This window comes from Brassica napus, chromosome C6, assembly GCF_020379485.1.
Source record: "Brassica napus cultivar Da-Ae chromosome C6, Da-Ae, whole genome shotgun sequence".
Taxonomy (NCBI): domain Eukaryota; kingdom Viridiplantae; phylum Streptophyta; class Magnoliopsida; order Brassicales; family Brassicaceae; genus Brassica; species Brassica napus.
The window spans coordinates 14,076,635-14,104,080 of NC_063449.1; the positions used below are offsets into that span (position 1 = coordinate 14,076,635).

Here is a 27,446-nt window from a genome sequence, read left to right on the forward strand (position 1 = left end):
TGAGATGCTGAAAGCTGGTGGTATTCCGCTGGCTTATTGATACCTCGAAACGGTCCAACACAATATGATTTCAGGAATCGGAAACCACAGACGGCAGCGCACCAAGAAAGATTCGTAGCAACCAATTCGCAATCGAGTCGGTCGCTACGTAGCGACCAATTCGCAATCGAGTCGGTCGCTACGTAGCGACCGACCAAGCCATTCGTTTGGTCGCTACGTAGCGACCGAACTGTCTCGGACATCGACCAACGGGTACGACCCAAATCCGTGCATTCTCGTATGTTCCTCAAGCTAGCTGCCATGTACCGTAGTCATATCATTTCTCACTCCCATCGATTGGAGTTATCATTTAAACTTTACGATAAAAATCACTGAAAGTTCATTCTTATCGATAAAAATCGTGATAAACGTTTCAAATCGAAAGACGGCCCAAATAGGTCTAAAACACGATCAGAAACTCACTTACTATTTTTAAGGAAAAGCCCATAGATACTATGGCGGTTTATACTTAGTCCGCAAGAAAGGATAAATGTCAAAATTCCGCAGATAAATGTTAAGTTTCCGCGGATCATGAAGATCGGGAAAAATGGAATACTCCATTTTCGAGTTATGAAGGCTTAAGGGCAGGAAAGGAAAAGCTCATACGCGAATTTGGAATAAGACAGCTCCATTTTCGAGCTACGACTTAACTTGGTTTTGCAGTCTTAGCTTGTTAGAACTAGGAATCTCGCCGACAGCTCTCATAGCCGAGGCTTCTACCTTGTTGTAGCGCTCATACGCGAATTCAGAATAAGATACCTTTTGCTCTTTTTACGATTTCTTATGTCTTTTAGTCTTAACTTTCGTGTTCTGATTGCTTGGCGTGTGGTTTAGCAGATATCCGGGACCTCTGGGAAATTAGGGTTTTCCTAACTTTCCTTATTTAAACGGAAATCATCAGTGCAAATTTCAGTTCCCACAAAGCGTGCTTCTTTGCGGATTGAACGCTCCAAGCTTGCAGGATCTGGTGAGAATAGTAGTTGAGTTTCCTTGTTGCTTCTAGTACTGCTGGGCATTTACCTGAAAATCCAAGAAAACCTTTTATGTCAGAAACTTAACAAAAATTAAATCAATAGGCGATCAAAGCTTCCCGGCAACGGCGCCAAATTTGATATCACTCAAATTACCCTAACGAGTGATTTATATTCTCTCAAATAAGAGGTCGAGATGTAGTACTTAGGGATCGAATTCACAGGGAGCTAGGGAACCTAATGGATCTAATATGATTTGTTAAGTAGGAAGTTTTCAAGATTGATTGGTTGAGGTTCTGGTGCTTAAAAAGAAATAGCTAGACTTAGGGTTTCTATTCAGGAAACTTGGAATTATAATCCTACAGATGCCTAATGAGTTGCATGCATGATAATGTAAAGCTCAACTATCAATTCAACAAGTCCATAAGCTATCGCATGTTTGAACTTGTCTATTAACTAGATCTAATGACCCAAACAAATGTGTTCGATCAATAGCAGTGTCGATCAATAATCCTATAGGGATATCGATCGATACACCTTACACTCCGTCAATTGATTGTCCAATATGAATATCGGTCGACGCGCTTCAAGTTAAGCTTTATGCTCGGGTTGAATAATGCTTACTAAGCTCACTAGATCAGCTCTCGCCTTACTCTTAGCAAGAAACTTAGCTCAGTTAGAATGTTTTCAGGCTGAGAATGAAGCTCTCGCTTTTATCTATCAATCCTAGGACAAGTTCTAGGTAGTTAATCTAGAAACATGCATTAATGAACAATCCTAATGATAATTACCACAACTCAGCAATCTATAGTTGGGGCTAATCCCTCATAACCTATTTAAACCCTAAATCTAACAGAGGAACTACTCAAACATGGCCAAATAATCCATGAAAGCAATTAGGTTAGAAAACTTCATAGAATAGTAAAATATATATTAATGGAGTTCCAATCACAAATTATAACTTTGGATCTTCTCTTCAATCTATCACAATCCTAAAACCTTTTGCTGAAAGTAATAAAACTAAAAACACAGAAAATCACATTTTGCCTCTAACATGGTGGCAAAGCTTATATAGTTGGGTTAAAACTCGTCAGGAGTAATCTTGTAAATTGGTGAAGACTTGGGTTTCAAGTCGGCTGTGACCAAACGGGATTTCGGCGCGCTTCGCTGTCGATCGATGTTCAGGTCTGAACATCGATCGATATTCCTCCTCCAATATCGACCGATGGTCGAGCTCGATGATACCACTCAAATTACCCTAAGGAGTGATTTATACTCTCTCAAATAAGAGGTCGAGTTGTAGTACTTTGGGATTGAATTCACAGGGAGCAAGGGAACTTAGAGATTCTAATATGATTTGTTAAGCAAGATGTTTTAAGAGTTTTAAAAGTAAATTGCAGTTTTATATTGAACAAGTATTTGTTCCATAGCAAGTTTTGGGGTTTTGGTGCTTAAAAAGGAAATAGCTAGACGTAGGGTTTTTATTCAGGAAAGTTGGAATTATAATCCTATAAATGCCTAATGAGTTGTGTGCATGATAATGTAAAGCTCAACTATTTGATCAACAAGTCTTTCGGCCTTTGCGAGCATTGACTTGTTGACTATTATCTAGATCTATGATCTCAACTCTCGTTATATTGATCAATAGAAAGTGTCGATCAATATTCCAATGGGCGTATCGATCGATACACCTTCTGCACCGTCGATCGATTATTCAAGTGTGATATCGATCGACGCTCTCTAGTTAAGCTTTATGCACATGTTGAATGAATGCTTACTAAGCTTACTAGATCAGCTCTCGCCTTGCTCATAGCAAGAAACAAAGTTCAATTAGAATGTTTTCAGGATGAGAATTAGCTATGGCTTTTATCAATCAATCCTAGGGCAAGTTCTAGGTAGCTAATCTAGACACATGCATTAATGAACAAGTCTAAAGATGATTATCACAACTCAGCAATCTATAGTTGGGGCTAATCCCATCTAACCTATTTAAACCCTAAAATCTAACAAGAGAACTACTCAGACATGGCTAAGCAATTCATAACAATGGTTAGGTATAAGAACTTCATAGAATAAATAAGATAAATATCAATGGAGTTCCAATCACAAATTATAACTTTGGATCTTCTCTCCTATTTATCAATAAAACAATGAAACACAAAGAAAGCACACTTTGCCTCTAACATGGTGGCAAAGCTTATATAATTAGGGTAAAACACGTCAGGGGCAATCTTGTAAATAGTGAAATCTTGGACTTCAAGTCGGCTGTGACCAAACGGGCTTCTGCGCGCTTCACTATCGATCGACACCATGACTTGTGTATCGATCGATTCTAGTTCTCCAATATTCTAATATCGACCGATTGTCGATCTCGAATGGTCATCTCAAGTGCTTGCTCCAAATATCTCCAAAATGCTCCAAATATCTCCAAACATTCCTGATCTTATAAATAAAATAAATAGACTCTATAATAATATAAATATTAGTAAAAACACCTATAAACTACGGATGAAAACAGGTCAAATCCATAGTCTATCAACTCTCCCAGACTTACCCTTTTGCTTGTCCTCAAGCAAAACAAACAGGCAGTCTCTCTGAAAGAGGTTTTAAAAACCGCAGGGACTCACATCATTTAAAACTTAGAATCATCACCTCTACAATTTTTCAATCCACATCTAAGAAATCCTAATCACAAAAACACATCATACCATATCCTAGGTTAGCAACCAAATTCATCTAGCCAACAACTTAGCATAATCTTGTCTTTCATTCCCCTCTACCAACCTCGTTTCTTAGCATAAATTAAAAGTGAAGGCTTTACCTTGGGAGTATCGATCACAGGATTCAAGGATTCTCAATCAAGTATCTGGACCTGCAGGTAAACATTAGTTCATATCCTCTCTCTCTACTAATTCTCATTTCTTAGCATAAAATAAAAGTGAAGGCTTTACCTTGGGAGTATCGATCACATGATTCAAGGATTCTCAAACAAGTATCTGGACCTGCAGGTAAACATTAGTTCATATCCTCTCTCTCTACTAATTTTCTCTCTTGGTTAAAAATCTGCTTATATGCAAGATCATTATCCAAGATTGGACATGCTTCCATGAATCAAGCCTTAATGGTGTTTGCCACCAAGTCATGTTCACTTCTTTTTGACCTATATCCTAGGATTATTTGTGAAGCAAGCCTTAATGGTTGTAGCCACCAAGTCCTGTTCTAATCCTTTACCTATGAAATTCTTATGAGGCAAGCCTTAATGGTTGTAGCCACCAAGTCCTGTTCGAATTCATTCATAATAAATGTCTAATATAATAATACATATATATATATATATATATATATTATCTAAATTTCGAAAGTAGAGAGAGAAAGGGTGATAAATCTATATACACAGGGCTTTACCTTCCAGACTTGTTTGAAGAATCCAATCCCATGTATACCAAGCCCCAAGACAAGCAGTTGTGTTAGGTTTGGTGTTGGAGGTTAGCTTTGGTTCCTTCAAAACAATCTTAGCAAGAGTGAATAGTTGACAGGTTGATCCACTTTAGTATCTTTAGTACTATCTGCAATCAGTAAGTCTAGAATGGTGCTAAAGAGTGGTTAGATATCTAGCAAAATCTATAAGTTCATAATCCATTTCTTGACTCAATAATAACTTAATTTGAAATTTTTTTTAATAAGACTAATAAGTAAATAAATATCAGTAAACCTCCCCCCAGACTTAAACTACACTGTCCTCAGTGTAAATTCAGTCGGAGTTATGGTGAAAAATAAATCATAAGGACTCAATGTAACAAGTAGGAACGATATACCAGACCGGAATATATGTCGACCGATTCAAGGATGTTGTTGTCGGTCGACGCAGGTGAGGCAATGTCGATCGATGTCGACTTGTTCGCGTCGGTCGATACAGATGGTAATCGTCTACTCGGATCTTTTTTTTTAATGACCTGCAATAATTAAAAACCAACATAAATAGTAAATCAATGAAAACTTAATAAATATTATCTAATAGTGGGTTGCCTCCCACTCAGCGCTTTGTTATAGTAATTTAGCTTGACTTTGGAGGTGTTTTGGGTAGTAGTGTTGAGAACTAGGACTTGTTGGAAAGCAAGTATCCATCTCTTCTTTGCGCTTGTTTAACCATGTACCAGTGAAGTCTCTCATTGCTTCATCCCATCTGCGCAATTAATCCTTCATTGTTGCAGTTGTGTTTTCAATCCTCTGCAATCTTTCACCAAGACTCTCAAGGTTGAATTGATTTCTGGTAAGTGCGGCGTAGGTGTCAGCTGAGATCTCCTTTCCATGGTAAGGTGTGTTGGACATGTCGGATGTCGTCTTTGGTACTAGCCTGCCTCGGTTTGTATCAATGTCGATCGATGCTGAATGGTTGGTGTCGATCAATTTGTTGATGCGTCTGTTGATCGACATCGATGCTTCTGGTCGACGTGCAATGTAACTCTGAATCTCCACCAACTCCCCTTGTATAGCTTCAACCTTTGAGGTCAAAGCACTAATGGTAAGGTCCATTGGAAAATAGATGTCATCACATCTCCCATCAAGCCTCTCTTCTGAAGTTTCCAGCACTTTATAGATCCCTTCTACCAACTGATCTATCTCTTCTCTGGTGTGGAAATTCAGTTGAGACTTCATCGTGTGTGGGCATGGCAGATTGATGTCGATCGATGCGGCGAAGCGGTTGTCGATCAATGTGTGATGGTGTTTGTCGATCGATGGTGATTGTCTGCTGTCGATCGATTGGGAGTGTCGTCTGTCGATCGATGGAGGTCGAGCAACGTCGGTCGCATTCTGAATTCTGGCCATGTCTTGCTTCATCTCCTCCATGCAAGTAGTTAGCCAATTTATACTATCATTCAATGGATAGTAGACACCATCAAGTTTCATCTGGAAGGCTTCTTTGTTCCTATCATGTTCGCCACAGACGCCATAGAACATCTCATGGATCTCTTCCTTGGTGTAGATCTCTGGTACCAACTTTGTCTGTGTGAATTGGCTAGCATGTTCAGGAAGACATATGTAGGCTGGCTCATCTTTTGAAGCTCTTTCCAGAAGTCTTCTGATATCCTTGTTGTGAACAGGGATGGTGTGTCCATTTAGATCTCTGGAAAATTTTCGATCATCTCTATTGACTCCATACTCATCTTTCTCTCCCCAGTAAAATTTCCTGTTACCATAAGGGTCAAAAGCTCTTCTGCTGAATTTTGGCTGTCTGGTGACCGTTGGAACGTCTATGTTGATCGATGGATGGGTTGTATCGCGAGATCGTTGTTTGAAGCTGTTTTCTATGCCACCAACTGCGTCATAGAACTCCTTTGTAGTCTTATGTTCGCTGTTGCTGCATTGATGCATGAACAGATCGTCTGCTCCATTGGCTGTCTGAAGGATATCTGCGATATCTTCTCAAGATACGTGTAGTGTGCGGCCATCTATTGCTTTTGCGAAACCATTGGGGTCCCTGAAAATACCAAATTCGTCTGGGGTTAGATACTGGTTATCTATTTTATCTTTTTCGCTTACAGTGATGTTCGGTATTGGAAGGTTGTCGATCGATGTGATATTGTTGATGTCGATCGATTGTTGAGGAAGCTTATCGATCGATTGCTGGTGACGAGTGTCGATCGATTGGGTTCTTTCCCAAGCGGCTTCAGCTTGAATCTGATCTGTATTGTCGCGCTTTTACATGTTGAGTAGCTCCTCGTCTGTGAAGCTATCTTGTAGTTTATCTGCTCCTAGTGTGTAGGTTATTGTTTCTACTGCAAAGCTCTCATGGTGGGGTTCATCTGCCCAACTACCGATCGAGTAGTCTCCTTCTCGCACACGGTTGAAGTCAGTGTCGACCGATTTGTACTAGGCAGTGTCGGTCGATGCTCGCTTTCGGCATCGTTGTTGAGGTTGAGGGTCGATCGATGGCAAGCTTGCCAAGTCAAACGATGGTGCATTCCTTTTCCAAGAGGAATGATGTAAGAGTTTATCTTCCTCATCAAGGATGGCTCTGTACTCAATGGCTCGTTCCTCCTCGAAGTCTTCATCATACTCGTCTGTAAGTCGTGCCACATCTATCTTCGGCATCTGCACTCGGTAGGTGATAGGGGCTCGTCGATCGATAGGAGTTGATGGTTGTCGATCGATATTAGCTTCTGAGTATTGATCGACGTTGCTGTTGGCATGTCGATCGATTCAGACATTGTTAGGGCTGGGCGGATGTAGGTGTTTTTCTGCGAACTCTTCGTGAGTTAGATTCTTCACGGCATTGCAAGATGCGGTTGACTCCGTAGTTGTTGTCGATCGATACTATGGTACTCCTTTCGTTCGATCTTGGTTGGTGTAAGTCGATCGATGCTCGGTGGTTGATGTCGATCGACACCAATGTGACCCGCCGAAGCTTATCAAACTTTCTACCTCGAAATCGCCTTCTTGCAGCTTCTCTTCCTTCAGCACTTGCCAAAAGTCATCCTCAATAATGACATTCACGTGGTGCTTCATCACATTATCCCCTACTCCTCTTGTTGAAGCTTCCTGCCTCCTAATAGCATCTCCTGTCTGCACAACCTGTATCTCCATCTTCTTCACATGAGAGCTCAAAGTCTCAAACTTTGTGTTCAGGTTGGTGTAGACAAAATCTATCTTCCCATTGAAGTCCACTGTCATTCGCTGCTGTGCCCCAAGAACCCTATCGAGCATCTCTTGAATCTTGCTCTCTTGAGTAGGCGGCGGTGGCTTCTGGTAGTAGGAACTTCCAAAATTCTTGTTGTTGCTGTAGCTGTTGTTGTAGGGTTTAAGATACTGCGAGTTTTGGTTGAAGTTACTCCTATTTCCATAGGAGTTTCTGTTTCCACCCTGGTTTCCTTGGAATCCAACTTCACCAATGTAGTTTACTTCTTCTTCTTCTGTTCTACCCTATACAGCTTCTGCATCTTCAACAAAGCTAACCTGCTTCTTGAGAAGCTTGTGAACACTGTCCAGTTTTGCCTTCACCTCATCCATTTGATCATTCCTAAGGATGGTGGCAGATCTCTTCCTCTCAAAATCAGTATTCTTGGTGCTGTTGCTGGATGCTAAGTTTTCAATCACTTTGACTGCTTCCTCTGGATTCCTGGTGTTGAAGTTTCATTTGATGGAAGCATCAAGAGCCATCTGGTACTGCACCGCGATGCCTTTGTAGAAAGTACTGAGTAGCTGTACTTCATTGAATCCGTGGTGTGGACAGTCTCTCTGGTAAGACTTGAATCTGATCCAAGAGCCTCTGAATGATTCTGCAGGCTCCTGAGTGAATGTAGCAATCTTGCTCCTCAAGTCTTCAGCACGCGTCTCATCAAAGAAATTGCATAAGAATGCATTCTTGATTTCGCTCCAAAATTTAAGAGATTTTGGTTGTAACTGCTTGAGCCAATGCAGAGCTTCTCCAGCAAGTGAATATCTGAAAAGCTTGCATAATAGGTAGTCTTCAGAGACTCTCTTGACTTTAATAGCAGAAATCAGATCCTCGAACCTCTCCAGATGGTCCATAGGATGCTCGTGGGATAGTCCATGGTAGGGCAACTGTCCCACAAGTGTGTAGTAATGCGCTTTCAGCTCAAAATCCCTCTCAATGGTAGGAGGAAGGATGACTGATCTGTTGGTGTAGTAGCGATCTGGACGGTTGTAGTCAGCCAACGTCCTGGGTTGCACAGCCTCATCTATAGGTAAGGTAGTACCGGTAGTAGTAGCATCAGGCTCAGGGATTGCAGCCCCCTGAGCATATATTCTATTACCTGCTACATTATGCAGATGACCCTCCTGGTCATACAGGTCTCCATTGTTGTCCCGAACAAGTATCAAAGGCGGAACAATTGCTCGCGTTTCAGTATCGATCGATGTCCGAGATGGAATGTCGATCGATGTCGGGTGAAGGTTATCGGTCGACGGAAGATCTATGTTGTCGATCGATAGGGGTGAGCGAGAAACAGTCGATGGGACTAGTGTCTGGGTTGACGGTGGTTGAGCAGAATCGAGCGACACGAAGTTGTTGTTGTCGGTCGATAGGGAGCACGCTTCCGTACGGATCGTGCGTTCCAGACTTGCAGGATCTGGTGAGAATATCAGTTGTGATTCCTTGTTGCTTCTGGTACTTCTGGGCACGTACCTGAAAATCCAAGAAAATTTTTTATGTCAGAATACTTAACAAAAATTAGAAAACAGGCGATCAAAGCTCCCCGACAACGGCGCCAAATTTGATACCACTCAAATTACCCTAAGGAGTGATTTATACTCTCTCAAATAAGAGGTCGAGCTGTAGTACTTAGGGATCAAATTCACAGGGAGCTAGGGAACCTAGAGATTCTAATATGATTTGTTAAGCAAGATGTTTTAAGAGTTTTAAAAGTAAATTGCAGTTTTATATTGAACAAGTATTTGTTCAATAGCAAGTTTTGGGGTTTTGGTGCTTAAAAAGGAAATAGCTAGACTTAGGGTTTTTATTCAAGAAAGTTTGAATTATAATCCTATAGATGCCTAATGAGTTGCATGCATGATAATGTCAAGCTCAACTATTTGGTCAACAAGTCTTTCGGCCTCTGCGAGCATTGACTTGTTGACTATTAACTAGATCTATGATCTCAACTCTCGTTATATTGATCTATAGAAAGTGTCTATCAATATTCCAATGGGTGTATCGATCGATACACCTTTTGCATCGTCGATCGATTATTCAAGTGTGATATCGATCGACGCGCTCTAGTTAAGCTTTATGCACAGGTTGAATGAATGCTTACTAAGCTTACTAGATCTGCTCTCGCCTTGCTCATAGGAAGAAACAAAGTTCAATTAGAATGTTTTGAGGATGAGAATTAGCTATGGCTTTTATCAATCAATCCTAGGGAAAGTTCTAGGTAGCTAATCTAGACACATGCATTAATGAACAATTCTAAAGATGATTATCACAACTCAGCAATCTATAGTTGGGGCTAATCCCTTCTAACCTATTTAAACCCTAAAATCTAAAAAGAGAACTACTCAGACATGGCTAAGCAATTCATAACAATGGTTAGGTATTAAACCTTCGTAGAATAAATAACATAAATATCAATGGAGTTCCAATCATAAATTATAACTTTGGATCTTCTCTCCTATATATCAATAAAACAATGAAACACAAAGAAATCACACTTTGCCTCTAACATGGTGGCGAAGCTTATATAATTAGGGTAAAACACGTCAGGGCAATCTTGTAAATAGTGAAGTCTTGGGCTTCAAGTCGTCTGTGACCAAACGGGCTTCTGCGCGCTTCGCTATCGATCGACACCATGACTTGTGTATCGATCGATTCTAGCTCTCCAATATCGACCGATTGTTGATCTCGATGGTCATCTCGGATGCTTGCTCCAAATATCTCCAAAATGCTCCAAAATCATCACTTATCTCCAAAACATTCATGATCTTATAAATATTATAAATAGACTCGATAATAATATTAATATTAGTAAAAACACCTGTAAACTATGGATGAAAACGGGTCAAATCCATAGTCTATCACTCGATGGTCATCTCGGTGCTTGCTCCAAATATCTCCAAAATGCTCCAAATATCTCCAAAATGCTCCAAAATCATCACTTATCTCCAAATCACTCCTGATCTTATAAATATAATAAATAGACTCTATAATATAATAATAGATAGTAAAAACACCTATAAACCATGGATGAAAATGGGTCAAATCCATGGTCTATCAGCTATGGAACCTAATAAATCTAATAAGATTGATTAAGGTAGGTTGATTATGATTAAATGTAAAAGACAAGTTTGTCAGCAAGGCAGTTGCTCGATTGATTTGATTGGGGGTTTTGGTACTTAGATGAAAGTATATAGACTTACGGTTTTTATTCAGGTAATTAGGATTGTAATCCTACAGATGCCTAACAGGTTGTATGCATGATATTATAGAGCTCAACACTTATAAACAAACCATTAGGCTCTTTTCTAGGTTTGTATATTGACCAGTGTCGATCGATGAATCTATTAGAATATCGATCGATACACTTGTTGAACCGTCAACCGATTATTCGATTGGAATATCGATCGACGCGTTTTGTCAAGCTTTAACGCGCGGGTTGATTGTGCTCACTAAGCTTCCTAGATCAGCTCTCGCCTTACTCTTGCAATCTTAGCTCAGTTAGGATGGATTCAGTGTGAGATGCAAGTTATCACTTGTGTCTACAACTCCTAGGGTAAGTTCTAGGTAGCTAATCTAGAAACATGCATTAATGACAATCCTAATGATGAATATCACAACTTAGCAATCTATAGTTGGGGCTAATCCCTCACAACCTATTTATACCCTAAACCTAACAAGAGAACTACTCAGACATGGTTAAGCAATTTATAACATCAATTAGGTATAAAAACTGCATAGATAAATAGATATATATCAATGAAGTTTCAATCACAAATATCTTTGGATCTTCTTTCCAATCTACTAAAAATCCTAGAAAACCTTTTGCTGTGAAAATAGAAAAACAAGAAAGCACACTTTGCGTCTAACAGGTTGGTAAAGCTTATATAGTTAGGTTTAAACTCGTCAGGTGTAATCTTGTAAATTGGTGAAGACTTGGGCTCTAAGTCGACTGAGACCAAACAGGCTCTCTGCGCGCTTCGCTGTCCATCGATGTCAAGATGTGAACATCGATCGATTATTCTTCTTCAATATCGACCGATGGTCGTGCTCGGTGGTCAGCTCGGATGCTTTCTCCAAATGTCTCCAAAATGCTCCAAAATCATCACTTTCTTCCAAATCACTCTTGATCCTATAAATATACTAAATAGACTCTAGATTATAATAAATAGTCATTAAAACACCTATAAACCATGGGTAAAAGTGGGTCAAATCCATGGTCTATCAACTCTCCCAGACTTACCCTTTTGCTTGTCCTCAAGCAAAACATACATGCAGTCTCTCTGAAAGAGGGTTGAAAACAGCAGGGACTCAAATATTTTAAAACTTAGAACCAACACCTTAGAAAGTTCTAATCTCAGAAGCACACTATACCATATCCTAGTCTAGCAACCAAGTTCATCGAGTCAACAACTTAGCAAATCATGTCTGACAATCCCCTCTACCAACCTCAATTCTTGCATAAATAAATAAAGTGTAGGCTTTACCTTGGGGGGATCGATCACAGGATCCAAGGATGCTCAAACAAGTATCTGGACCTGCAGGTATACAAAAGTTCATATCCTCTCTCTACTAATTTCTCTCCTTGTCAAAGTCGGCATTATTGCAAGATCATTGACCAAGGTGTTGGGGTCAAAATCGGTCACGACGGAATCAATGTCTAAAAGTCCCCAGAAAATATTTCTCGCTATATGAATTTCGTATAATTTTTATTGAAAAGGTTGTATGACATTCTAGAATTATTTTATCGACAATAAGAAGCAAACATTGTTGGGGTCAAAAACGGTTATCTCGAAATAAATGTCCAAAAATTGTGTTTCTGTACGAAAGCTTTCTCGACAGACCCTCAACAAAATTTCCTGAGCAAAAGACTCTAGAGAAATGGATCACAGAACCAAACAAGTGGTCCAACTTGTTCGTTCGGACCTTTTTAGGTACAAAACTGCACAGACGCGTCAGATGTTTAGCTATGAATGAAGACCTTTCCATGGTTTGATTGAGCCCATCTTTAGACACAAGATTGTGGCAGAAGTTATGCCCATTTAGCACAGACGCGTCAGATGTTTAGCTTTCCAATGCCACCGGCTGACATCAGTCAGCATCCTGTAGCAGAAGTTATGCCCGTTTTATTGAAGGGTGAACAGAGCACACCGTCCAACTTGGAGGATGGCCGAACTGGATCTACCACAAAACAATCTCGGCCATCCGCCGAGCTGAACCTGTCCAGCTTGGCGGATGGCCGAGATGGATCGACCATGCGACCAGCTCGGCCATCCGCCGATCTGAACCCGTCCAGCACGGCGGAAGGCCGAGCTGGATCGACGACACGATCAGCTCGGCCATCCGCCGAGCTGGACCAATCTAGTTTGGCGGATGGCCGAGCTGGATCGACCACGCGACCAGCTCTGAGCTCTGCCATCTGCCGAGCTGGACCAGTCCAGTTCGGCGGATGGTCGAGCTGGAACAGTCATGCTGTCCTCTTCTCGCCCCTAAAGATTCTTCCCCGAAATTCCATCAAACTTGCTCTTATATTGCTTGTTCGGATGCGCCGTTGGAACTTTACGACTTTAAAATCGCAAGAACTTGTTTTCTCGTGTGAAGTTCGGATTTATCGTATGAAACGGTAATGGTTAACTAAACACCTTGAACTCCTTAAATCGTATGAGAAATCTGGGCTTTCTTCACAATCGACGTCGTTTCGAGAGCGCTCTTCCATGAGTCGTGAAAAACGCTTATGCCGAGAAACGGCCCAAAAAGGCCCATAACGCGGCTAACAGCCCACTCGCAACTTTGTATAAAATCAAGCCCAATCGATATGACGGTTTATCTTTTATGTTGCAGGAGAAGATAAATGTGAAGTTCGGAAGATAAATGCTAAGTTTCCAAGGATAAACACAAAAGATCGAAGAAAAATGGAAAGTTTCCGCGAAGTGATAAACTCAACCAAGGGAAGAAAAGGAAGGGGGAACCGACCTAGGAGGATATATAAGAGGAGCAAAAGCCAGAGGCGAAGGGGATAATACTTTTTACTCTTAGAACTCTTTGCACTTAGAAACTTTTAGGCATTATTCTTGACATGTTCTGTTTCTATAACTGGCACTCGATTACTAGACGAACTCGCCCAGGCAGTTCGATCTCTTGTTCTACTCTTTCAGTCGAACTACGTTCGACTTGATCCTCGAAAGGGGTACGTAGGCAGCCTTTCATAAGGTTCAGTCCGAAATCAATCAAAACCTCTTTCGTATCTTTTTCGTCTTCTGTTATCGAACTGTGACTCAACTAGGTTTAAGGTTTTAGGTTCTTAGAACTAAGTAATTCGCTGACAGCTCTTGTGGCCGAAGATTTTAAAATCTCTTGTAATGATTGCAACGCTCTTACGCGGATTTGAAATAAGATCTACCTTTTTCTATGAGTTTGTTTTGTTACCTTTTCGTATTTTCCGCATTTGTTTGGTTACTTGTCGTTGGCTCTCGCAGAGAATCCGGGACCTCAGGGAAAGTTAGGGTTTCTTGACTTTCCTCCGATTACGGAAATCGACGGTGTGAATTTCGGTTTCCACACAAGGTCGGACATGCTTCCATGAATCAAGTTTTAATGGTTTTAGCCACCAAATCATGCTCACTTCTTTTTAACCTATATCGTAGGATTATTTGTAAATCAAGGCTTAATGCTTGTAACCACCAAGTCCTGTTCTAATCCTTTAACTATAGAATCCTTATGAAGCAAGCCTTAACGGTTGTAGCCATCAAGTCCTGTTCGAATTATTTTCTAAGTTTTTCTATTTCTAACTATATATATATATATTTTTTTCTCATATGAAAAATTAAATTCGAAATTGAGAGAGAGAGAGGGTAATAAATCTACACAAGGCTTTAACTTTCAGACTTGTTTGAAGAATCCAATACCATGTATACCAAGCCCCAAGACATGCATATTTGAGCTCAATTAGGTTGGAGATCAGCTTTGGTTCCTTTAAACATTCTCAGCAAGTGTAACATAGTTGACAAGTTGATCCACTTTGGTATCTTGAGTGCTATCTGCAACTAGTAAGTCTAGAATGGTGTGGTTAGATAATAAGCAAAAATCAACAAGTTCATTATCCCCTTCTTGACTCAATAAAAACTCTTTTTGGAAACATTTTAATGAGACTCATGAATAAACTAATATCAGTAAACCTCCCCCCAGACTTATACTACACTGTCCCCAGTGTAAATTCAGTCGGAGTTATGGTGACAACTAAAATATGAGGACTCAATGTAACAAGGTAGAATGATATACCAGACCGGATTAGATGTCGATCGATGCAAAGGTGTTGTCATCGGTCGCGGCAGGTGATGCTCTGTCTATCAATGTCAGCAGTGTTTCGTCGGTCGATACTCATGGCAATCGTCTACTCGGATCTTTTTATTTTGTTTTTCTTTTTATGACCTTCAATAATTAAAAACTAACATAAGTACTAAACTAATAAAAACCAATTAGATATTACCGAATAGTGGGGTGCCTCCCACGCAACGCTTTGTTATAGTCATTTAGCTTGACTTTGGAGGTAATTTGGCTAGTAATGTGGAAAGATGGGAGTTGCTGGGAAACAAGTTTCCATCTCTTTTCTGCACTTGTTGAACCATGTACAAGTGAAGTCTCGCATTGCTTCATCTCCTCTGCGCCATTTGTCCTTCATTGTTGCAGTTTCATTATCTATCTTCTGCAATCTTTCTCCAAGACTCTCAAGTTGGAACTGATTCCTTATGAGTGTGGCGTCTGCGTCGTCCGAGATCTCTTCTCCATGGTTGTGTTGTATCAGACATATCTGATGTCATCTTTGGTACTAGCCTCCCTCGGTTTGTTGGTGAAGCTTTGTCGATCGATGTCCTTCTGCGACTGTCGGTCGATATGTTGTTGCGTCTGTCGATAGATGTTGATGCCTCTGGTCGACGAGCGATGTATCTCTGAATCTCTACTATCTCCCTCTGTATTGCTTCTATCTGAGAAGTCAAAGAATTCATTGTAAGGTCTATTGGATAATAGATGTCATCACATCTCCTATCAAGCCTCTCTTCTGCGGTTTTCAGAGTTCTGTAGATCTCTTCTACCAACTGATCAATCTCTGCTCTGGTGTAAGAATCTGGTTGAGACTTCATCGGATTTGAATGTGTGAGGTCATCGTCGATCAATGTTGAGAGGTGTTTGTTGATTGATTCTGGTGTAGTTGCTTCGGCCGCAAGCTGTGTTTGGATTCTGGCTATGTCTCGCCTCATCTCCTCAATGCATGTAATCAACCAACTGATGCTATCATTAAGTGGGTAATAGACACCATCAAGCTTCATCTGGAAGTCACTTTCATTCTTTTCTTGGGCTCCACAGACTCCATAAAACATCTCATTTGATAACATCCTTGGTGTAGATTTCTGGTACTAGCTTGGTTTGTGTGAATGACCTAGCATGTTCTGGAAGACATATGTAGATGTGCTCATCCATTGAGGCTCTTTCCATAAGACTTCTGATATCATCCTTGGATACACGGATGATGTGTTCATTTACATCTCTGGCATGTCCATAATCATCTGTAGACTCCATACTAATCCTTCTCCTCCCAGTGGAATCTTCTATTGCCATCACAGTCACATGCTCTTTATCCAAATTCTGGGCGTCTGTCGATCGATGTTGGGATGTCAATATCGATCGACGGTCGGGTAGCTCTCGTGAAAAATCGGCTGAAACGTGTTCCTTCCCCACAAGCTTCTGGTCTATGTTGATCTACTTCATCACGTTCTCGCATGTTCAGAAGTTTCTCAGCAGTGAAAACCTCATGAAGCTCGTCTGCGCGTGGTTGAGAAATTGCTGTCTCTACTGCAAAGCTCTAGTGATAGTGATCATCTGCCCAACTGCCAATTGAGTAATCTCCTTCTCGTGCACAGTCGACTACAGTGTCGATCGATGGGTAGTAGGCAATGTCGGTCGATGCTCGGTTGCAGCTTGTCTGATGAAGACGAGTGTCGATCGATGTTGGGACGGTTTTGTCGATCGACATCGCATTCCTTTTCCAAGAGGAATGGTGGAGAAGTCTATCTTCCTCGGCAAGGATGATTCTGTACTCTATAGCTCGTTCCTCCTCGTAATCCTCATCATACTCCTTTGTATGCAGGGTATCTCTCTGGTGGTCTCTAGAGGGTTAGCTGAAGGTTTGGGTTGTGGTCGGAGTGCATTGAGATGGGCGACGTCTATCTTTGGCATCTGCACTTGATATGTGAGAGGTGCGCGTCAATCGATGGCGTTGGAGTCGATCGATGGCGGTCCCTCTCTGTCGATCGATGGTAGGACCAATTTGCCGATCGATTTTGACATAAAAAGGGCTGAGCGGATGTGGGTGTCTTGCTGCGAACTCCTCGTGTGTCATGATCGTCACGGCATTGCAAGATGCGGTTGACTCTGTAGGTGTCGTTGATCGATGCTCTGGAGAGGCTGTCGACCGGTTTTGGTTGACATCCATCGATCGATGTTCGAGATCTGGCGTCGATCGACACCAATGCAATCCGCCGAAACTCATCGTACTCTCTACTTCGAAATCTCCTTCTTGCAGCTTCTCATGCTTCCCCACTTGCCGGAAATCATCATCTATGATGGCATTCACGTGGTGCTTCATCGCATCATCTCATACCCCTCTTGTTAAGGTTTCTTGCCTCTTAACAGCTTATCTTGTCTGAACAACCTGCATCTCCAGCTCCTTCACATGAGTGCTCCAAGTTTCAAACTTTGTGTTCAGGTTGTTGTAGACAGAGTCGATCTTTCCATTGAAGTCCACCATCATGCTCTGCTGTCCCTCGAGAACCATATCGAGCATTCCTTCAATCTTGCTCTCCTGAGTAGGTGGTGGTGGATTCTGGTAGGATGAGTTTCCATAACTCTTGTTGTTGCTGTAGTTGTTGCCGTAGGGTTTCTGGTACTGCAAATTCTGGTTGAAATTACTCCTCTGTCCATTGCCATAGAAGTTTCCATTCTGTTTTCCAGACCTCTGAATTCTAGTTCCACCAATGAAGTTCACATCTTCTTCTACCTTTGCTATACCCTCTGTGTCTACATCATATGCATCCTCTACTAAGCAAGCCAGCTTTCTGAGAAGCTTGTGAACACTGTCTAGCTTTGCTCTGACCTCATCCATCTGGTCATTCCCAAGGATGGCTGCAGATCTCTTCCTCTCAAAGTCAGTGTTCTTGGTGTTGTTGCTGGATGTCAAGTTCTCAATAACTCTCAAAGCCTCCTCTGGATTCCTAGTGTTGAAATTCCCATCGCTGTAAGCATCAAGAGCCATCTGATACTACACTACGATGCCTCTGAACAAAGTGCTGAGCAGCTGCACCTCATTGAATCCTTGGTGTGGACAATCCCTCTGATAAGACTTGAATCTGATCCAGGGGCTTGTGAAGGACTCTGTAGCAATCTTGCGTGAATGTAGCAATCTTGCTCCTGTGTGAATGTAGCAATCTTGCTCCTCAAGTCTTCAGCACGCGCCTCATCAAAGAAGTTGCATAGGAATGCATTCTTGATGTCAGCCTAGGATGTGAGAGATCCTGGTAGTAACTACTTAAGCCAATGCGAAGCCTCTCCAGCAAGTGAGTACTTGAAGAGCTTGCAAAGTAGGTAGTCCTCAGGGACTCCCTTGACTTGAATAGCAGATATAAGATCCTCAAACCTCTCCTGATGGTCTATAGGATGCTCGTGAGATAACCCACATTAGGGTGTCTGTCCCACGAGTGTGTAGTACTGTGGCTTCAACTCGAAATCGCCTCTCTGGATAGCTGGAGGACAAATAGCTGATATGTTAGCATAGAACTGATTTGGATGGTTGTAATCAGCCAACGTTCTGGGTCGAGCAACCTCATCTACATGTAGAGTAGTTCATGTAGCATCAGTATTGGACTTAAGGATTGCAGCCCCCTGAGTGTCTATCCTTTGACCTGCTGCATTACGCATATGACCCTCCTGGTCATGCATGTCTCCCTTCTCATCACCTATAAGAATCAAAGTCTCAACCATGTCTTGCGGCTCAGTATCGATCGATGTGTGGACTGAAGTATCGATCGACTTTTGATGGAAGGTATCAGTCGACGGAAGAGTGTCTTCGGTGGATGGTGGTGAGAGAGTGTCGGTCGATGAGACTGGTGTCTGTGTCGACAATAGTTGCCGAGAATAAGGCGACGAACTAGTGTTGTCGTCGATCGATGAGGAGCATCTTCCTTTGCGGATCGAACATTCCAAACTTGCAGGATCTGATGAGAATAGCAGTTGAATTTCCTTGTTGCTTCTGGTAATGTTGGGCATGCACCTGAAAAGATAAGAAATTTTCTTATCAGAAATTGGTTTTAAAGAAGAAACCTAGACAAAATCTATTAGGCGATCAAAGCTCTCCGGCAACGGCGCAAAATTTGATCTCACTCAAATTACCCTAAGGAGTGAATTACTCTCTCAAATAAGAGGTTCAGTTGTAGTACTTAGGGATCGAATTCACAGGGACCTAAGGAACCTAATAAATCTAATCAGATTGATTAAGCTAGGTTGATTATGATTAAATGTAAAAGACAAGTTTGTGAGCAAGGCAGTTGCTCGATTGATTTGATTGGGGGTTTTGGTACTTAGATGAAAGTAGCTAGACTTAGGGTTTTTATTCAGGTAATCAGGATTATAATCCTACAGATGCCCAACAAATTGTATGCATGATATTATAGAGCCCAACACTTATAAACAAACCATTAGGCTCTCGCTTTCTAGGTTTGTCTATTGACCAGTGTCGATCGATGATTCTATAGGAATATTGATCGACGCGTTTGGTCAAGCTTTAACACGCCGGTTGAATGTGCTCACTAAGCTTCCTAGATCAGTTCCCGCCTTATTCTAGCAATCTTAGCTCAGTTAGGATGGATTCCGGGTGAGGTGAAAGCTATCACTTGTGTCTACAACTCCTAGGGCAAGTTCTATGAGCTAATCTAGAAACAAGCATTAATGACAATTCTAATGATGAATATTACAACTTAGCAATCTATAGTTGGGGCTAATCCCTAAACCCTAAACCTATCAAGAGAACTACTCAGACATTGCTAAGAAATTCATAACATCAATTAGGTATAAAAACTGCATAGATAAATAGATAGATATCAATGGAGTTCCAATCACAAATCTCTTTGGATCTTCTCTCCAATCTACTAAAAATCCTAGAAAACCTTTTGTTGTGAAAATAGTAAAACAAAAAAGCACAGTTTGCCTTTAACATGTTGGCAAAGCTTATATAGTTAGGTTAAAACTCATCATGGGTAATCTTGTAAATTGGTGAAGACTTGGGCTCTATGTCGGCTGGGACCAAACGGACTTTCTGCGCGCTTCGCTGTTGATCGATGTCAAGATGTGAACATCGATCGATTCTTCTTCTTCAATATCGACCGATGATCGTACTCGATGGTCAGCTCGAATGCTTTCTCCAAATGTCTCCCAAATGCTCCAAAATCATTACTTTCTTACAAATGTCTCCAAAATGCTCTAAGATCATTACAATCTTCCAAATCACTCCTTGTCGTATAAATATACTAAATATACTCTAGAATATAATAAATAGTTATTAAAACACCTATGAACCATGGATAAAAGTAGGTCAAATCCGTGGTCTATCATACCCTACAACAAAACTTTGCCACAAAGCACATCCTCATAAATTTCCGCAGGTATCTCAAAGTTCACCACACCATCGACAATCTCAAACTCCGGACCGATTGTATCCCCCAACCCCACATTCACTACTTTTGCATACGAACTTTTCTCCATGACAGAAATTTTCGTGATTACCTGATGTGTAACTCCTTCCCTAATCACCAGCTCTTCTTTTCCATCGACAATCCGATATTGTGAAAAGCTAACCGGCAGATACACCACATTTACCAACCCGACATACTCCCCATCAATCCCAGTGCGAGCATCCCCACTCTCAATCCGAATCCCCTCCACAGATCCCTCTGTAACTTTGATCCCCCGACCTTCTGACTCCCCCCCAACCTGACACCAGACCCCTTCCTCCAACCTCTGATCCCTCTCTCCCATTGTCACCGTTTGAATCGAACGGCGGCTCGGTCGCCATTATCGCCTTTCTTGTCGTCTTAGGGTTTCTTTCCTTATTTACTATAAAGACTATTCTATTACTCAAACTATAGGTGGTTTACATTTTAAAATTTCTAATAGAGATAACAATACGTATAAATAAAAAGCTAATCTCTGATTTTCTAATCACACACATAGCGCAGTTCCAAACATGAACAGTTACGAATGTATTACTTCAAAAATATAATTAAATAACTAAGTAAATGACTAAAAATAATTATTTGAAAATATATTTGAAAATTTAGTTGATAGATCTTTGGAAGATTTTTAGATCGTATATGCTGAAATTTTGTTGAAAACATATATTTTCAGTATAAACGGATATAAAATCATTAAATTGCAGTAAGCCATAAAATTATCTAAATTTTATATTCTGTTTATAAAAATAGTTATAAAAATCCATTTATGTGGTAAAGAATGAAACACTTTGATCCTTGCTGTGATTGAGATACTCATTGTTGTGGTCGTGGAGCTCTTCCCTAAATAAAAATAAATAAAAATGTATGACCCAAACAAAATTGAAATGTAGCAAATAAATTGAAAATTTCAACGACATACAAAACCTATTTTTTGGTCATCCTCTTGGTTTCTTTGAATGTCTCTCCGCTTAGATTTTTACAACCTTACTTATTGTGTGCATCTTCGTTGCAGTTTAAGCATGTCATCGCTTTCATCTGGAGTGTCAACTGGATGTTACTTGATCCATATTTATTTTTTCTTTTTTTCTTTTCTGGCATAATTACTTGGTCGTCTCAGATTGCGTTTTCTTCATGGTGGTAGCAAGACAACTAGCATATTTACTCTAGGCCAAAACTTCATCACTTGTAAAGGATTTATACCATCTTTATATATTTCTTGTCACTTTTTTTGTTGTACAATATTCATTGACATATGTTTCAACATTTTTTACATATTATAATACTTGCAGCAGGAACGGAAGGGATTTCTACCATCCACCACTTCCTGCAACCACAAGTCTTCTCATTCATGTCAACCACAATTAACATTATTGAGCTCTACCTCATGCAAATTATTTATGGCCATGTAGTGGATGTTAGAGATATGAGAATCATTTGTATATATTATCTCTTCCTTTGTTTTAGGAAACTAATAACTGTATCTCTTGTATATAAACTCTCGTGTATCATTCTCATTATTCAATATACTAAGATACAATCTTTACATGGTATCAAGAGCCTCCGGTAACCCTAATTTTCTTTAGCCGTCAACCAAAATTTGTTTTTTTCACCATGACGACCATCGCTGAACAAATCGATGACTCCAAATCGCTTCTCAACATCAACATGATCAACATCACGAAGCTAAGCTCAACCAATTTCATGACTTGGAACCTCCAGGTTCATGCCCTTCTCGGTGGCTACAATCACGCCGGCCACATTGACGGTATCACCACCGAACCAGACAAGACGATAACCGTTGATGGTGTCATAACGGTTAACCCATATCACACCAAATGGTGACGTCAAGATCGCCTGATCTACAGTGGCCTTATAGGCACACTCTCCCCATCCATTCAAGCGCTGGTGACGAACACAAAGACATCCCGAGACGTTTGGAAGTCTCTGAGCGCTACGTATTGCCACATCCAGCAACTTCGCCTCCAACTCAAACACTCAACCGAGAGAGACAAGACAATCGATGACTACATGAGAGGTCTGGCTAGCCGATTTGATCAGCTTGCCCTACTTGGCAATCCGCTGGACCATGAAGATAAGATTGAGAACATCATCGATGGCCTCCCTTAAGATTACAAATCAGTTGTTGAACAAGTGGAAGGCAGAGACACCACACCTTCAATTGTTGAGATCCATGAGAAGTTGGTTAACAAGGAAGCCAAGCTGCTCTCCATGAACACAACTTCTCTGAACACAGCTCCGGTCTCTTCAAATGTTGCGACTTCTCGACTCCGGCAGTACAACAACAACAAGCAGCAGTACCGCTCCAACAACTCCAACTGGAACAACAACAACAAACCTCCGCAACACTACAACAACTCATGAAGTCAGGACTCAAGAAGCTCGAAAGGATACCAAGGGAAATGTCAGATTCGCAGTGTCTTCGGCCACAGCACAAGATGTTGCCCTCAACTGGCTCAATCATCAAACTCGAGCTTCAATCCTTCGCCCTTCCTACCGAGGCAACCACTGGCCAACATGGATGTCTCTGCTCAGAATCCTACGAACGCGTGGCTGATGGATTCTGGTGGCACACACCACATAACCAGCGACTTACAGAACATAAAGATCATGCAGCCTTATCATGGCACAGACTCTGTTCTCATTGGTGACGGTTCAGGTTTATCGATTTCTCACACTGGCTCTCTATCTCTGCCTACTCTAAAACACCAGTTACAACTTAATAATATCCTGTGTGTTCCAAATATTAAAAAGAGCCTGATATCTGTCTATCGTCTTTGTAATGCTAACAAAGTTTCGGTTGAATTTTTCCCTGCTTACTTTCAGGTGAAGGAATTGAGCTCGGGGCTCCCGTTGTTCCAAGGCAAGACCAATGATGAGTTGTACGAATGGCCTACCCAAACACCAAACCTTCAATCCTTTTACGCCTCAGCTTCACCAAAACCAAAACAGTCTGATTGGAACTTCCGCCTAGGACACCCATCTTCATCAATTCTTCAGTCTATTGTTTCCAGTTTTTCTTTACCTGTTGCCAACTCTGTAACACCAAACACATCATGTTCAGATTGTGCAATCAATAAAACTCATAAATTTCCTTTTGCTCAATCCCCTATCACCTCTACAAAACCATTGCAATATATTTTCTCAGACTTGTGGACCTCCCCTATCATATCCATTGATAATATCAAATACTACCTTGTTTTGGTTGATCACTATACCCGATATACATGGATTTACCCCCTCAAAACCAAGTCTCAAACCTTGCAAACCTCCAAAGCTTTCAAAACCCTGGTCAAAAATAAGTTCTTTTCAAAGATAGGCACTTTGTTCTCCGACAATGGTGTCGAATTCTAACTTTGCGCTCTCTCTTAATGGAAGTTGGCATATCTCACCTTACATCCCCACCACACACCCCCGTACACAACAGAATTGCCGAACGGAAACATCGGCACATCATCGAAACTCGTCTTACCCTTCTCACTCATTTCGAAATGCCGAAGAAATACTGGCCCTTCACCCTCGCCACTGCAACATACCTCATAAACCAACTCCCAACTCCAGTCCTAAACATGGATTCTCCATACCATAAACTATTCCAAACACAGCCCAAATACCTAAAGATCAGAGTATATGGATGTCTCTGTTTTCCGTGGCTACGGCCTTACAATGCGCACAAGATGGAAGATAAATCGATGCCTTGTGTGTTCCTTGGATACTCTCGATCGCAGAGTGTGTATCTATGCTTAAACAAAAGCTCATGCCGTATTTACGTCTCGCGACATGTTACTTTCGACGAGACAAGCTTTCCCTTCAAAACTAAAACATGTTCTCCCACTCCAACCAGCCAAGAAACAGAACAATCACACTTACAATCACCACCACTAACCCTCATTCCCATCCACAAAACACTAATAACTCAGCCGCCGTTCGTACAACCAACAGGCACCACGAGCTTGACTCCTCTCCTGCAGGTGCAGGAAATTTCAACTGCAACTGAAAGCACGACAGCTCCAACGGATGTTCTGCCAGAGACTATTCCGACTCCACAGGCTGTGCTTCCGCAGCAAAAACAGTTGTCAACTACATCTCAGCAGCTTCCGTCTCCAGCTACAACGAAACCGGCTGTAGCTATCCCAGCTCCAACTAATGCAGAAGCACCTCCGAATCAACATCCTATGGTAACTCACCGGAAAAACCAAATAAGCAAACCCAACAGCATATACAACTACATGGCAGCCATGTCTTCAATCATCCTGGCAGAACCCAATACTCTCAAACAGGCCCTGCAAGATAAACGTTGGCGTGGATCAATATCGTCTGAGATAGATGTGTTTGCGCGCAATGACACGTTCGAGCTAGTTCCGAGACTTCACGATCACAATGTGATAGACTGTCGTTGGCTCTACACGAACAAATTCTTCTCGAATGGCTCACACAAATGTTGCAAATCTCGTCTTGTGGCAAATGGATATAATCAATAACAAGGACGCGACTACACAGACACATTCAGTCCGGTAATCAAATCAACAACCCTTCGATTGGTTCTGGACATTGCGGTCAGTAGCAGTTGGCCCATACAACAGCTTGATGTGAACAATGCGTTTCATCAAGGAACGTTAACGGAGGAAGTCTATATGGTGCAGCCACACGGATTTATCGACTCTGACAAGCCAGACCATGTTTGTCGCCGCAAGAAAGCAGTGTACGGTCTCAAGCAAGCTCCCCGAGCTTGGTACAATGAACTCCGTACATTCCTTCTCAGCCTTGGGTTCTACAATTCCCTCGCAGACACATCACTTTTTATTCTAAGGAGGGGTACGGAGTTAACATATCTGCTTATCTATGTCGATGATATCGTCATTACAGGTAACTCAAAACCATCTATCAAGAGAATCCTACAACTTCTTACTGAGCGGTTTTCAGGGAAAGACCCAGAGGATCTTAACTACTTCTTGGGGATTGAAGCTCATCGCACAAACTCCGGTCTCCATCTAAACCAGCGGAAGTACATACTGGATATTACAAAAGTATGATATGACCAATGCTCGCCCAGTTACAACACCCATGGCGTCTTCTCCCAAACTTCATATCAAGTCCGGAACACCACTCGCTGATCCCTCAAAATATAGACAGCTCATTGGAAGTCTACAGTACCTGCAATTCACATGACCAGACATTGGCTTCTCTGTCAACAAGCTATCCCAATTCATGCATATGGCGACTGATGAACATTGGCAAGCTGCAAAAAGGATCTTGCGATATTTGGCAGGCACACCCACACATGGCATCCACTTCTCTGCGACGAACAAGTTGATACTCCATGCATACTCGGATGAAGATTGGGCTGGGGATTCCGACGACTCTGTCTCCACCAACGCTTATATCATCTATCTGGGAAAACACCGATATCTTGCATGAGTAAGAAACAGCGTGGAGTCGCCAGATCATCGACTGAAGCCAAATATAGAGCTGTCGCCAACACAGCAGCTGAACTCTCTTGGATCTGCAACCTACTGACTGAACTTGGGATTCAGCTACCCTCTTCTCCTCTCGTTAATTGCGATAATGTAGGTGCGACATTTCTCTGTGCAAACCCGGTCTTCCACTCTCGCATGAAACACATTGCTATAGACTACCACTTTGTGAGAGGTCAAGTAACAAGAGGGGCTTTACGAGTCTGCCATGTTAACACGAAGGACCAACTTGCGGATGCGCTCACGAAGCCTCTATCTCGCGCAAGATTCTTGGAACTCAGAAACAAGATTGGAGTTACTGTGGACACTCCATCTTGAGGGGCGTGTTAGAGATATGAGAATCATTTGTATATATATTCTCTCTTCCTCTGTTTTAGGAAACTAATAACTGTATCTCTTGCATATAAACTCTCGTGTATCATTCTCATTATTCAATATACTAAGATACAATCTTTACAGTGGATGAAAATTTTTGACCCATTTACAGTCTCCTATTATCCTCAACGCAGTGGGGAAACTACAACTCTAACTTCAACAACCTCAATTTCAGGTGTCTCTCCACTTGGTGGCACACACTCATGTTCAACATCTCTATCTCCTTCAAACTCTGGACTTCGTCATGGTGGAGGAGATCCAACTCCGGCTTCAACATCTTCAGTGGTAGGTGCCTTTTTAATTAACACGAGAGATTTGTTTTTGATATAAAAAACATGTGTCTCATGTTCTCGAGACAGTATCGCTCGATAGTGCTACAGTGTTGCTCGACAGTGCTACAGTGTCGCTTATTGTCGTTACATTGCTACAGTGTTGTACCTATTCATCATTTTTAACTCTTAAAATGTGAAAATACTTATAGTTGGTTGCCTCCCACTAAGCTTGTTTTTAGCCATTAGCTTGACATCTGGAGATCAGATGTGGTATAGAAGAGAACAAAAAGTTTCTCCAACACAAATTTAAATGTCTATTTTCTTCAGCTTCATCACACTGCTCGTAAAAGCCTTCATAGACTATTCTTCTTTGTCTATCATTTCAGTAATAAAGAGTGCTTGAACCTTTGCAAATGGCTGTGAGAAGCCTCTACTACGCACTCTGTATTTTCTGGCACCATTTGAGAAGTATGGAATCAATGAAAACTGAGGACCTCCCTTGGTCCTTTTTCTCTTCTTCTTTTTCCTCTTCTTTCTCTTCTCTCCCCTCCAGACTTTTCTAATCTCGCGGTGGTGCCTCCATCAAAAAGATTTCGACACACTTCACACTCCTTGTTCTTTAATACGCCACGGGTGTTGAGACACCAAAGTGGTGTCATTCGAAACTGCTACCGATAAGCCTCGGTCGGCATCACATTTATACCTCAAGCCTCGGTCGACATCAATTTAAACCTCAAGTCTTTCTTATGAGCTATTCCATGCAGAGGATCATCAAATACCTCAATGTCAGAACCTAAATGCACACTTCTATCAGGTGGAATAGGAAATTCATCTTCAGAAATTGTGCATGA

General features: G+C 41.4%; 1 long non-coding RNA gene across 1 annotated transcript; it reads left to right on the forward strand.

Annotated features, from left to right (window-relative positions):
- Window positions 1-19,378: 19,378 nt before the first annotated feature.
- On the forward strand, window positions 19,379-22,006 carry LOC125588967. Its single transcript, XR_007325156.1, has 2 exons — window positions 19,379-21,641; window positions 21,746-22,006. It is a non-coding gene; the product is annotated as an uncharacterized LOC125588967 (long non-coding RNA).
- Window positions 22,007-27,446: the final 5,440 nt, after the last annotated feature.